The sequence below is a fragment of the Eulemur rufifrons genome, chromosome 7 (genome assembly GCF_041146395.1).
Source record: "Eulemur rufifrons isolate Redbay chromosome 7, OSU_ERuf_1, whole genome shotgun sequence".
Classification (NCBI taxonomy): Eukaryota; Metazoa; Chordata; class Mammalia; order Primates; family Lemuridae; genus Eulemur; species Eulemur rufifrons.
This window is the reverse complement of record NC_090989.1, coordinates 203,608,033-203,619,069: the sequence shown is the minus strand read 5'-3', so window position 1 is coordinate 203,619,069 and position 11,037 is coordinate 203,608,033. Positions and strand designations below refer to the sequence as shown.

General features: G+C 47.2%; 1 non-coding gene across 1 annotated transcript; it reads left to right on the top strand.

Annotated features, from left to right (window-relative positions):
• The first annotated feature begins 5,443 nt into the window (after nucleotides 1-5,443).
• LOC138388800 (U6 spliceosomal RNA) lies at nucleotides 5,444-5,550 on the top strand. The gene has a single exon (XR_011234287.1). It is a non-coding gene; the product is annotated as a U6 spliceosomal RNA (small nuclear RNA).
• Nucleotides 5,551-11,037: the final 5,487 nt, after the last annotated feature.

Here is an 11,037-nt window from a genome sequence, read left to right as displayed (position 1 = left end):
CCTCCGTGTCCTCATCCGCGAGTCTGGGTGTGAACCGCACAGGGCTGCTGCTGCGAAGAGTGAACGTGATCATGAATTTGAGGATGCTTTGTCAGTGCTATTCAAACCTTCTCGTTTTTAAATTTATTGCTTTTAGAGCCATGCGAATTGGGTGTTGAGACAGTTAAAAATTCTTCACCACCTGTGGCAGGGTTCATAGAGCCCTGACTTACAAAATGTCAGTTCACTCGTGTCAGTCATGCCCAGCTTTGGGGTGGCCCCGCCATCTGTGCAAACACCGAGACACGCCCTTGCCATGCTGCTGCTGCTGCTGCTGGTGCTCGGGTTTCCTCCCTCTTCTCCCTTCCGTGTCTCCTCACAGCCCCCCTCCCCCTCCCCAGCACCGCAGCACAGAACCATTCTTTGGGCATAAGGTAGATGAAATAACATTTGCAGTTGGTCTAAACACCGAAGCGCCGAGAATAATTAAGCTTCCATGTGAAAAAGTCTTGCAATTCCAAAGAACTAACAAGAAAATATACATTTGAAGATCAGCATATTTGGAAACTGAGGACTGCCTGGGCAATGTTTTTCCATGTGTAGAACTAACACGATCTGTTTTGTAAATAAGATAAAGGACACTCACAGCTAAAGGCAATGCCCTGGCTGATGCTGAAAGCTGTGATCAATTACAAAATTATGAATTATAATTCTACTTACACTTCTACTGCCAAAGCTTAATCACGCTAGGAGTGGAAGGCAGCTTCCTCAATCTGATAAAAGTTACCTGTAAAAAACCCTACAGATAAATCTGATGAAATCCTGAACATGTTCCCCTAAGCTGAGAACAAGACAAGGGTAGCCACTCACACAAGGTCTATTCAACCTTGTCCTGGAGGTCCCAGTAGTACAATAAGTCAAGAAAAATAAATAAAATGAATAAAGATTAGAAAGGAAGAATTAAATCTGTCTTTATTTGTAGGTGATGATTGTGTACATAGAAGATTCAAAAAGATTCACATTATGGAACTTTCTGAGGTGCTAAAACATTCTTTATTTTGATCTAGATGATGATTACACAGGTATTTACTTATGTAAAAAGCCACTGAGCTTTACATTGAAGCTTTGTGAATTTTACTTTACATAAACTGTATCTCAAAATAAGTCATAATGGTTTAAAAATTATTTGCATGAACATATAGCCAGTGATGCTTTCGAAACATCTGCAAATTATTTGACACTCCTCCTTTCAAAATGTGGACCTTAGTTTCCCTTCCCCTGAACGTGGGCTGGACTTGGTGACTCACAGCTGGTGAACAGAGGTGCGGGAGGCGGCGCTGTGTGACTCCTGAGACTAAGTCATAAAAAGGATGCAGCTTCCATCTGGCGCGCTGTCTCTGAGAACATTTGCTCTGTGAGAAGCCGGCCGCCATGTCGTGAAGGCAGTCAAGCAGCCTCGTGGAGCAGTGTGCACCCTGAGGAACTGAAGCTTCTCGCCAGCAACCAGCAACAACGCGCAGCCATGTGAGCTTGCCGATTCTTGGGTAGTTCCCCAGCCAGTCAAGACTTCAGACCCAGGCAGTCCCGACTGACATTATGACTGCAACCTCATGAGAGACCCTGAACAAGAAGCACTCACGGAAGCTGCTCCTAAATCCTTGTCCCACAGAAAACTGCAAGAGATAATAAATGTTTATCATTGTTTTAAGCCAGAGAATTTGGCGGTAATTTGTTACACAGCAATAGATAATACTTGTCTTCACAGTTAGTGGTCATGTTTGAATAGGATAGTTCATGACTCGGAATGATTGAAATGTTTGAGATTCTTTATATATTATATTCTAATCTGGAAAGCCAGTTTTGAGTGCTATGTATAAGGCATAATTTGAATTAAAACATGTCAAGACCTGAAAATGAAAAATGCAAGTAATATCATGTTACTCATTTTCTAGTTGCCCCTTTCCACTTTGGGTTCACTTCCGAATGAACCCAGACTCTCTCCATATGCAGAATAGGTTTTCTAGAGCCGTGGCTGGTGTCTTTGGGATGAACTACTGGGTAAGAATGAGACAACCATAAGGAAGTTACTTTCTGAGGAATTTTCCCATAGAAGCAAACCAGGCACAACCGCAGGGCCTCTTTTGCCCAAGTGACTGTGTAAGAAGGAAGGAGAAGGAAAGGCCTCTGACTAGTTGTGTTTTGGTCTCATTATACTACTTTATTCTACCAAACTGGGTGTCAAGTCCCTATAAATCATCTTCTGGTTTATGCTTTTGAAGCACCAAGAAGCCAGGTTTATACTCACTGAGTGATGGAAGATCTGGTGAGCCTAGTGTCTCCATCAGCACAGCTGCCACCCCGCAGCCCCCCCCAGGCTGGCAGACCACTTTCAGCTGTAGGAACTGGTTACAGCTTGTGGTGTTGCTACACGGCACAGACACCGCCGCCCCCCCCCCCCCCGCCCCCCGCACGCACTGAATGGTCATACAGAGGAGAGCACAGCAATCCCTCTCTTTGCTTAATACTCCGTGCACTAGGAGAAACTTAATTCCCAACAAAATGCCAGACTTTGCAGCCAGAGAGCTACTCTTTCAGATTAGCTTAAAGCAAGCTGCACGGTGGCTTCCAACTCGGTGTGCTGTTCTCCCTTGTCTCTGCTTTCTCACCTTTTCCATTTGTTCCACAATGTCAACAGCACGTTTGTTAAGGGAGCCCTTTAAAATGAGTGGTGACGAATAATTTTAACAGTGAAATGGTTTAAATTATAGGTGCTGGAAATAAGTAAGCACCTGATAATGGACTAGTTGCACTCAAGAATATCCCCTCAAAACATTAGCATTTCTCTATGACCACCAGTGGTCTTGTAAGGGCATCACTTTTACCTGAAAAGCAAGGAAAGTCACAGGACAGGAATAAATACCTGAACAACCAGAGCTGTCCTCTGTGCCCCTGGGGAGATCATGATCCCCAACCAGAGTGTGTTCGTATTCTTGACACCTTTAACACACCTCAGCAGTAGTCACTACGTAAAAAACACACACCTGGAGGGAGCAATGAGCAGGTACAGAGGGTAAAACACTGAAGTCAGTGGAAACTATTCGTAAGGTGACTAAGTTAAGACTCAACAATAAAACCACTAATTTGAAGAAATAAAAAAAAAGAAGGTTTTTATGTCAGGAGAGATAATTTTATAAATTGAGATCAGAGTGGAAATCAATGCTAACTAATAATCATGGTGATGGTGAAGGAAGATTTTCAAAAAATCATGAAAAGAACATAAACAATTATAAAACACTTTTCTTTCCCCTAAAGTCCTTTCAGAATCCAGTGGAAGGTGAGACCACTGGGGTCAGATGAAGTGAGCTTGCGAAGATTTCCTTTGGAAACAGAAGAGCATCGGAAAGCCTACAAGGAGGCAGAGAACAAAAGTTGGGGGGACGCGTGGGTGTTGCTGTGTGAGTAAGGCTAGTGCCCCGTGTCCTGCCCCAGTTGGAGTTCTGACAGCCGACGTGGAGGGAGTGAGCCTCCGCCAAGGGCAGAGGAGGCAAGGGTCACAGAGGGTGTGTGGAGGGGAAAACGTCACAGAGGTGATGAAAGGCAGCTTTGTAGACACGACAACAGGGAAACCTAAAGGGAGATGGGAAATGTGGGACTGCGGGACGTGTACAGTCACTGGAACCTTTGGCTCAGTGGGGCCGACGCTGGGTGGGGTGGTGCTGAGGGACAGGTGTGAGGAGGCCTCAGCCGGTGACCTCATGACAGGCGCCTCTTTTATCGCCTCCTGGGCCAAGAGCCCGAGGAGTTATCTCAGCACGAATTGATCCTGCCGTGGGAGCCTTATGCATTTCAGTCCTCACTTTGATCCAAGAGATCAGTGTGTTCTTCACCATGATCTCCACGAGGAGGGAGGGGACGGGCAGGATTTAGAGGAAGCCCGGGGGACCCAGCCTGCCAGAGGCTACACTCAGAGGCAGAGGGCATCTTAGCTTTTTTCCCTTAGATTAAGTGAAACATTGCAGAAAACCAGAATAGGCTCCAGTTCCCAGATGGTGTCTGCATAGGACAGTTCTGACAATGGAGGCAGAGCCTGGGGCATGGCCCACAGGCCCGGGACATTCAGGGTTTCTCGTGTTCCCAGGCAGTCTCGATCACCAGTGCTACCACCTCTCAGACTTTTGATCAGCCAGACAGTCAACCACAGAGTGTGCGGTCAAGTGCTGAGTGTTCAGTCACATTAAAGGGCCTTGTAGTCACAGGCCACCTGTTTTTCTACTTTCCATGGCTTTGCCCATGGTGCAAAATGACCAGACGATCTTTATTTATGCTAGTTCAAGGATGCCATTATGTTAACAGTAGAAGTTGCTTCTAACAATGCAGTGATGAACGTCAGACGGAGCAAAGTAGAGTGAAAAGAGCAAGAGTTTCGGTACATAACCCACATGCCACATCTGGCCCAGCCCCAGCCAGTGGCTCTGGGGCCAGCTGCTTGGCCTCAGAGTTTCCCCATGTTTATAAATTAAGATGCTTTTTTTGATGATGATGATGTCCATCCTTTGCTCCTGGTGTTATGAGCAACATACAAAGTGGGAAGGGTCCGTGAGTGAACGTCAGCTGTTCTTGCTCTAACTCAGGGCCGAGTCCTCCGCCCCACCTGATCCCATGGCAGGGCTTTCTGGAGTCGGATGTGGCTGAGTTTCCCGTGAACGTGGTGAATGCAGACACACCTCAGGTTCCAGGCAAACCCATCTCTGGATCCCACAGTCGGCCCCAGATGAGCGGTGGGGGCTTCTCCGCAGATGTGGTGGGGCAGGACCAGGCTGAGTGTCTTCTTGTAAAATAATTACAATCATTACAGAAATTGCAAACCGCTTCAGAAGCCTGATGCTAGATTCAATACTTTTGAAACCTTAATGAATAGAATCTGAGGAAAACCTACGTTTTAAAAACTACCAGGTAGTTTCCTCTTTTGTGAGAGTTGAAGTCCAGATTCACACTTGGGAGAAAATTGTTCTTTCATTTGAGAAAAGGAAAAAAAAAAAAAAAAAAAGACACCGACTATGGTTTTGGGTTTTTGAAAGGTAAAGCCAAGCACATACTCTAGGATGGAATTTACAACAATGCAGAATCACATGGTTTTCTAGGATAATGTCACAGGTGTTCCTCACTGTGGGTAGAATTGCATTTCTTCATTCATTCATGTACTTGTTCAATGAACTAGGATATGCTGAGACCCACCATGTGCCTTGCACTCGCCTAGACCCTGGGTCCTGCCCACATGATGCTCACAGTCTAGTGAGGGTGACAGACCCCCATCAGATAGTGGTATCACTGACACTACTTGCTGTGAAGCCAACGGGTTGTGTGACAGGGCACTGGGCCTGGGCTTGGAAGGCTTCTATGAAAAAGTGACTTTTAAGCTGAGATCTGAAGAATTAGTCAGAGTTAATAGACAAAAGAGGATCAGGTGCTTGCTTTGGCAGTACATATACTAAAATTGGAACAATACGGGAAAGATTAGCATGGCCCCTGTGCAAGGATGACACTGAAATTTGTGAGGTGTTCCATTATTTTTGCACAACAATGTGAATGCATTAAATGCCACTGAACTCTGTACACTTAAAGTGGTTAAATGTCAAATTTTTTGTTATGTGTATTATACCACAATTTAAAACAAGGCTGTGGGGTGGCTCTGGGAAGGCTCATTGCAGGCAGGGGGAGCACCAGGTACAAGCGTCAGTGGACTGAGGGGAGCCCGCAGGGCTGGTGTGCCAAGACGGGAGCGGCGGGGCATGGGGGGTGGGCGGCCGCCGGGGGATGTTGGCCTGTGCCTGTGACCCAAGATGAGGCTGGAGTCTCAGGCAGGGGCCAGGCCGCTTTTATCAGGGCAGTGACAAAATTTGTGTTTTAAAAAATCCGCCTGAACTAGGGTGGAGAGTGGGGGAGGGGCAGCAGACGTGGCCGACCAGTTAGGAAGGTGTCAGAGTTCTTCAGGAGAGAGGTGCTTGCTGCTGGGACCAGGGTGCTGGGGTTGACAGGGAGAGAAGTGGATAGATTTGAGAAAATTCGAGAGGCACATGGCTGAACTTGTTGATGGTCTTCTCCGGGCGTGAGAGAAGAGGCCCTTGGAGAAAGGGCGCCGTGTTGCGGGATGGCCGGCGGCGCCCGTGGCGGGGCAGGAAGCACAGAGAGAAGGGGCTGCGGGGAGGGCACAGGATTCTTGTGTCGAATGTGTTGAGTTTGCGCCTCCGTGAGGTTCGCAGCTGCGGGGGGAGTGGGGGAGATCCTGTGGACCAGGCGTTGACTTGGGGCTCACCGAGGCCCGCACTCATCTCTGGCAGGGCCGCCAGCGATTCTGCCCGGCCCGGGCACGGCTGTCCCGGGACACGCGAGGGCTCAGGACTGCTCCCGAGAGAAAACAGATGGAAGGCCCGTCTGCCTTGTGCAGCAGGCAGGCCTGCTTCCTGGGCGGCTGACAGAGCAATTTCTTCTTCTTCAGAATGGCTGCTCCCAAAGAAGCCACATGGGCTTTGCGACAGAATCCTGACGGAACCGTCTGTGCCGTGGGTGGCAGATAAAATGGGTTTGGGTGCACACAGCTGGGAAGCCGTCTGTGTCCAGCTCGGGTCCTCTAGACCCCAGGGTGCACAGCCTTCAGAGAGCTTCTGAATGTCAGCCCAGAAGGCAGAGCCCATGTGCTGAGTGATTGAAGCTAAATGTTATGTCCAGTCACAAGGCTTGAGTTTCATTTAATGATCTTGGAAAATAAAAACATATACGGTTGCGATCCAGCCGAGGCAGAGGCCGCAGGGCTCCCCCTGCCTCTGGTTCCTCTGCGATCCCTAGGCTCACGCCAGTGCTGCTGTGAATAAACTGTGCTTTTTATTCATGTGCCACTGATGAAAGATGCGTAAAGGCTTCAACTGAACAATCAAATGTCAAGAAAACAACAGTTAGAACACACCCCCTAGGCAGCTAAGCGTGCAATAAATGCCTGCAATTAGTCACACATGCCTCAAGAAGCAAACATGATCTGAACTGAATGAAAGCTTTTAAATTATGCCCATGACTGAGCCTTCCCACAGTATACGAAAGTGTACAGGCCACATGCTGGGGCAAGTTCAGAAATGTAACTCCCCAGAAGTGGCTGATCATAATTGAGTCAAAATTGGATAAGAGCATGAGATAAACCATTTTTAGCAATGACTCACCCTCAGATTTAAGGACAAATATGTACTGAGGGAAACTTGTTAATCTGCAAAGGTCAACCGAGATGATCTTGATGTGTCCTGAAGAAAACATGACATGACATCAGTAAGGCTACATATAAACAAATTTGATAAGTGTGTCTAAGGAGAACATTCCACTTTGAAAACAGCAGGGTGGTAGTGCACCTGGAGGGTGGGAAAGGGGCCCCAAAGTGAGAATGTGCGGTGTTGGTCATGCTCTAGTTCCACACTCACCAAGCACCATTGTCTTATGAATTTGGCCCTGCTGGTTGGCTTTGCTGCAGGTGGAAGAAGGCAGCAAGAAGATGGCACAATGATTCCGCATCACAAAGTATTCCTTACTGTGAGCTGCTACAACACTATCATTTGGATTTGTGTGACCTTGTTAAGTTAGGTTAGTGCTGGTCAGTTCAGTAGCCTCTAAACTGCTTGGATCTTTTCCATGTGCACCTGGTCTGGGGAGTGGCAGAACACTTTAGATGCCCCAATTAAAAGTACTTTAAACATAACATTCTGAATTTGAGCATTCGGTCTATTTAGAGTCTCATTCCTTGTCAGGGCTGGTTTAAATATTCTCCAATGTATGGCTCTTAGACAAAAGCTCAGTCCTTGAGATGTCATGATCCTTTCTCCCTCTTCCCTGAAGTGGTGTCTCAGAGTAGGAGGCTTATTGTGTCATAAAGAATCCAACTGGCCACTGTCCCTGTCTCCTGGGAAGGAGACTTTATATCCTTGGGATTTCCTGAATCCTATGAGTGTCTCTGTTATTCATGAGCCCCTGGGATCACACTCAAGTTTATCCCACCAAGACAACCCAGAATGGGTGCTGGTCGCCATAAAGACCGGCCATGGGATTAGAGGGTTTGGGCTTTGAGCCAGCCTGGACCCCCCAGGAGGGGAGGGGGTTGGACATTGAATTCAGTTATGTGGTCAATGATCCAATCCTACTTTCACAATGAAACTCCAGTAAAAACTCTGGACGCTGAAGCTCAGGGGAGCTTTCTGGTTGGTAAACACATTGATGTGCTGATTCCAGGGGAGAGGGCTTTGGCTGGTCCTGATGTGAATCCTTTATAATAAAACTATTATTCATAAGTATAGTGTTTCCTTGAGTTCTGTGAGTTATTCTAGGGAATTAGCAAAACTGAAGGGAGTTGAGGGAAACTTCTGGACTTACAGTCAGTTGATCAGAAATGCAGGAAGCCTGGGAATCCCTAAACTTGCAGCTGGCATCTGACGTAAGAGCAGTCTTGTCGAGTATCCTGCATTTTAGCCCGTGGAGTCTGATGCCAGCTCTGGGTGGTTAACATGCGAATCGCATTGTATCGCAGCAGGCAAAGGGTGCGCTCATGGCAGGGCAAGGAGACGTCCCTGGCCTGCTCTGGTGTCCTATGGACTCTTGCTGGGCCACACCCCACAGGTAAGATTAGTTTCTCAGCTCCATTTCATTCTACGTCTTTTGTCTCTAGAGGCAAATGTGTCTTGAGAAAGACTCATTTATGTGTCAGTTTTCATTTATAAATGTGATAGCCCTGAAACTTCTTGTAACTTTTCTCTTTAAGTAGTAAGAAAGTCAAAATTTCTCAGGAAGTCTGAAAATCATATTTCTAACAATTATTATCTGTGCATCTGGTATATGGGATGTTCTCCTGGATGATGTTGAGCCAAGTGATGCCTGTGCCCTTCTCTGGAGAATTAATCCCAAGGTCAATACTGAAGAGGGACAAAGGGAACTCCTCATGGACTCAGAAGCTCTGCTGTCTCAAGAAACAAACTTCTCCCAACTTGTCATTCAGAGCAGACAGAGCTGGGGATCAGCCATCCCCAGCACTGCTCACCTCGGCCTGCTACGCAAGACTCTGTCAGCACAGGGGCTGCTGAGGGCCCTTCTGCTCCTACGCTGGGATGATCTGTTCTTCTCGGGAACCTCTGGCAGCAGCTTCCACCTCCCACCTCAACGCTAGTGCAGGTTCCTCAACCTGGCTACAGGGTAGAACCACCAGGGAGGTTTAATAAAATGTCCACAACTGTCCCCTCCCTCAGAAATTCTTGCCTATCCAGGCTATGTAATTCTCCTCGGCTCTGTTGGGTGTGGCCTCACAAGACACTGCCTTGCGTTTGCCTGCAACGTGCTGGTTTGCTCAACATCTCCAGGAAAGATCTCTCCATGGCTGTGTCTCCTGATGCATTCTTGGGCCAGGCACATTCTGTTTCACTATTAGCTTCCCATTCTAGAAGGAGACTTTCTAGCTTGAAAAGCTTCTTTAACTCTTCAAAAAATTGAAAAGGAGCCCAGACCTGTAATCCTAGCACTCTTGGAGACTGAGGTGGGAGGATCACTTGAGGCCAGGAGTTCAAGACCTGCCTGAGCAAGAATGAGACCCTCGTCTCTACAAAAAAAAAAAAAAAGAAAAGAAAAATTAGCCAGGCATGGTGGCATTTGCCTCTAGTCTCAGCTACTCGGGAGGCTGAGGCAGGAAGATCGCTTGAGACCAGCAGCTGGAGGCTGCAGTGAGCTATGAGGACGCCACTGCACTCTAGCCTGGGTGACAGAGTGTGGCCCTGTCTCAAAAAAAAAAAAATAATAAATAAATAAGAAAGATGGAGTAGAAATATTAACATCAGAATAACTCTAAACTCTGAGATTTGTTGGCTTCTCAGGACAAACATTTCCCACCCACCTGCCAACCACACTGCTCAGTTTTCTATGCTCACCAATGGAAAAGCCCTTGCATTCTAATATATTTGCAAATGATCTTTCAAAAAGGGCTATGGATAAGGAGGGCCTGACCTTGAGGTGTCACCACTGGTTGAAATACAAGGAGGACTCCCTGAACATGTCTCCCTGGGAAGGGATGTGGCCCTTAAGGAGCCAGTCCCCTAGTTATTGCACTCAGGGTGATCACTGGGGCAAGAAGGAAGTGTCTGAAGAGATGAGAATTTTCTCCCTGGGAGGAACTGTACCATATTTTGGCACGAGCCCCAAATAAACAAACCATGTTTAAAATATGGATCCCTTGGCAGAGGTTCATAGGGAGGGGTGTCTGACAGGGACTGTGGTTAAGACCGGCACCGTGGGAGGTGTCCTTCTGAAATGCAATGCAAGTATCAACAGCTCCCTCAATTGCCCACCTGCCTCTGCTCCAGAGAGCAGGGCTTGTGAGTTCCAGGGTTGGTTACTCCACTGTGCACCATTCCAATAAAAAACCCCATTTGGGGTATTTTTTTTTGGCATTTATTTAATTATTTTTTTTTAATTTTGGAGTATTATGGGGTATAAACCCTTTGGTTATGTAGATCACCTTTGTGCCACCCGAGTCAGAGCTACAAACATGCCCATCCCCCACACAAACATGCACCGCACCCATTCGGTGTGAATTTACCCATCCCCTCCTCCCCCTCCCGCCTGCCTGACACCCTAGGAATGTTACTTCCCATGTATGCACATTAGTATTGATTGATTAGTACCAATTTAATGGTGAGTACATGTAAAAACCCCATTTTGAATGGCAACATTCTGAGACTGTGAATTTCAAACGGCACAAAAGAGAAAAGAAAAAAATTGTCCCGAACACCAGGCCTGACTAAGCCTCAGGAGAGAAAAGCATCCCTGGCAGGAAGACCCCCCAAGCACCCTGGGCAGATGCTCTGTGGTGACCACAGTTCACACATGAGCTTTCCCACGGTGTACGAAAGTGTAGAGGCCAACTTCTGGGGCAAGTTCAGAAATGTAACTCCCCAGAAGTGGCTGATCACTTTCTAGTTCACACATTGAAATCCTGGAGTTTAGGGGGTTTCCAAGGCCTGTGTGGAGGTGGGAAGTCAAGGTGAC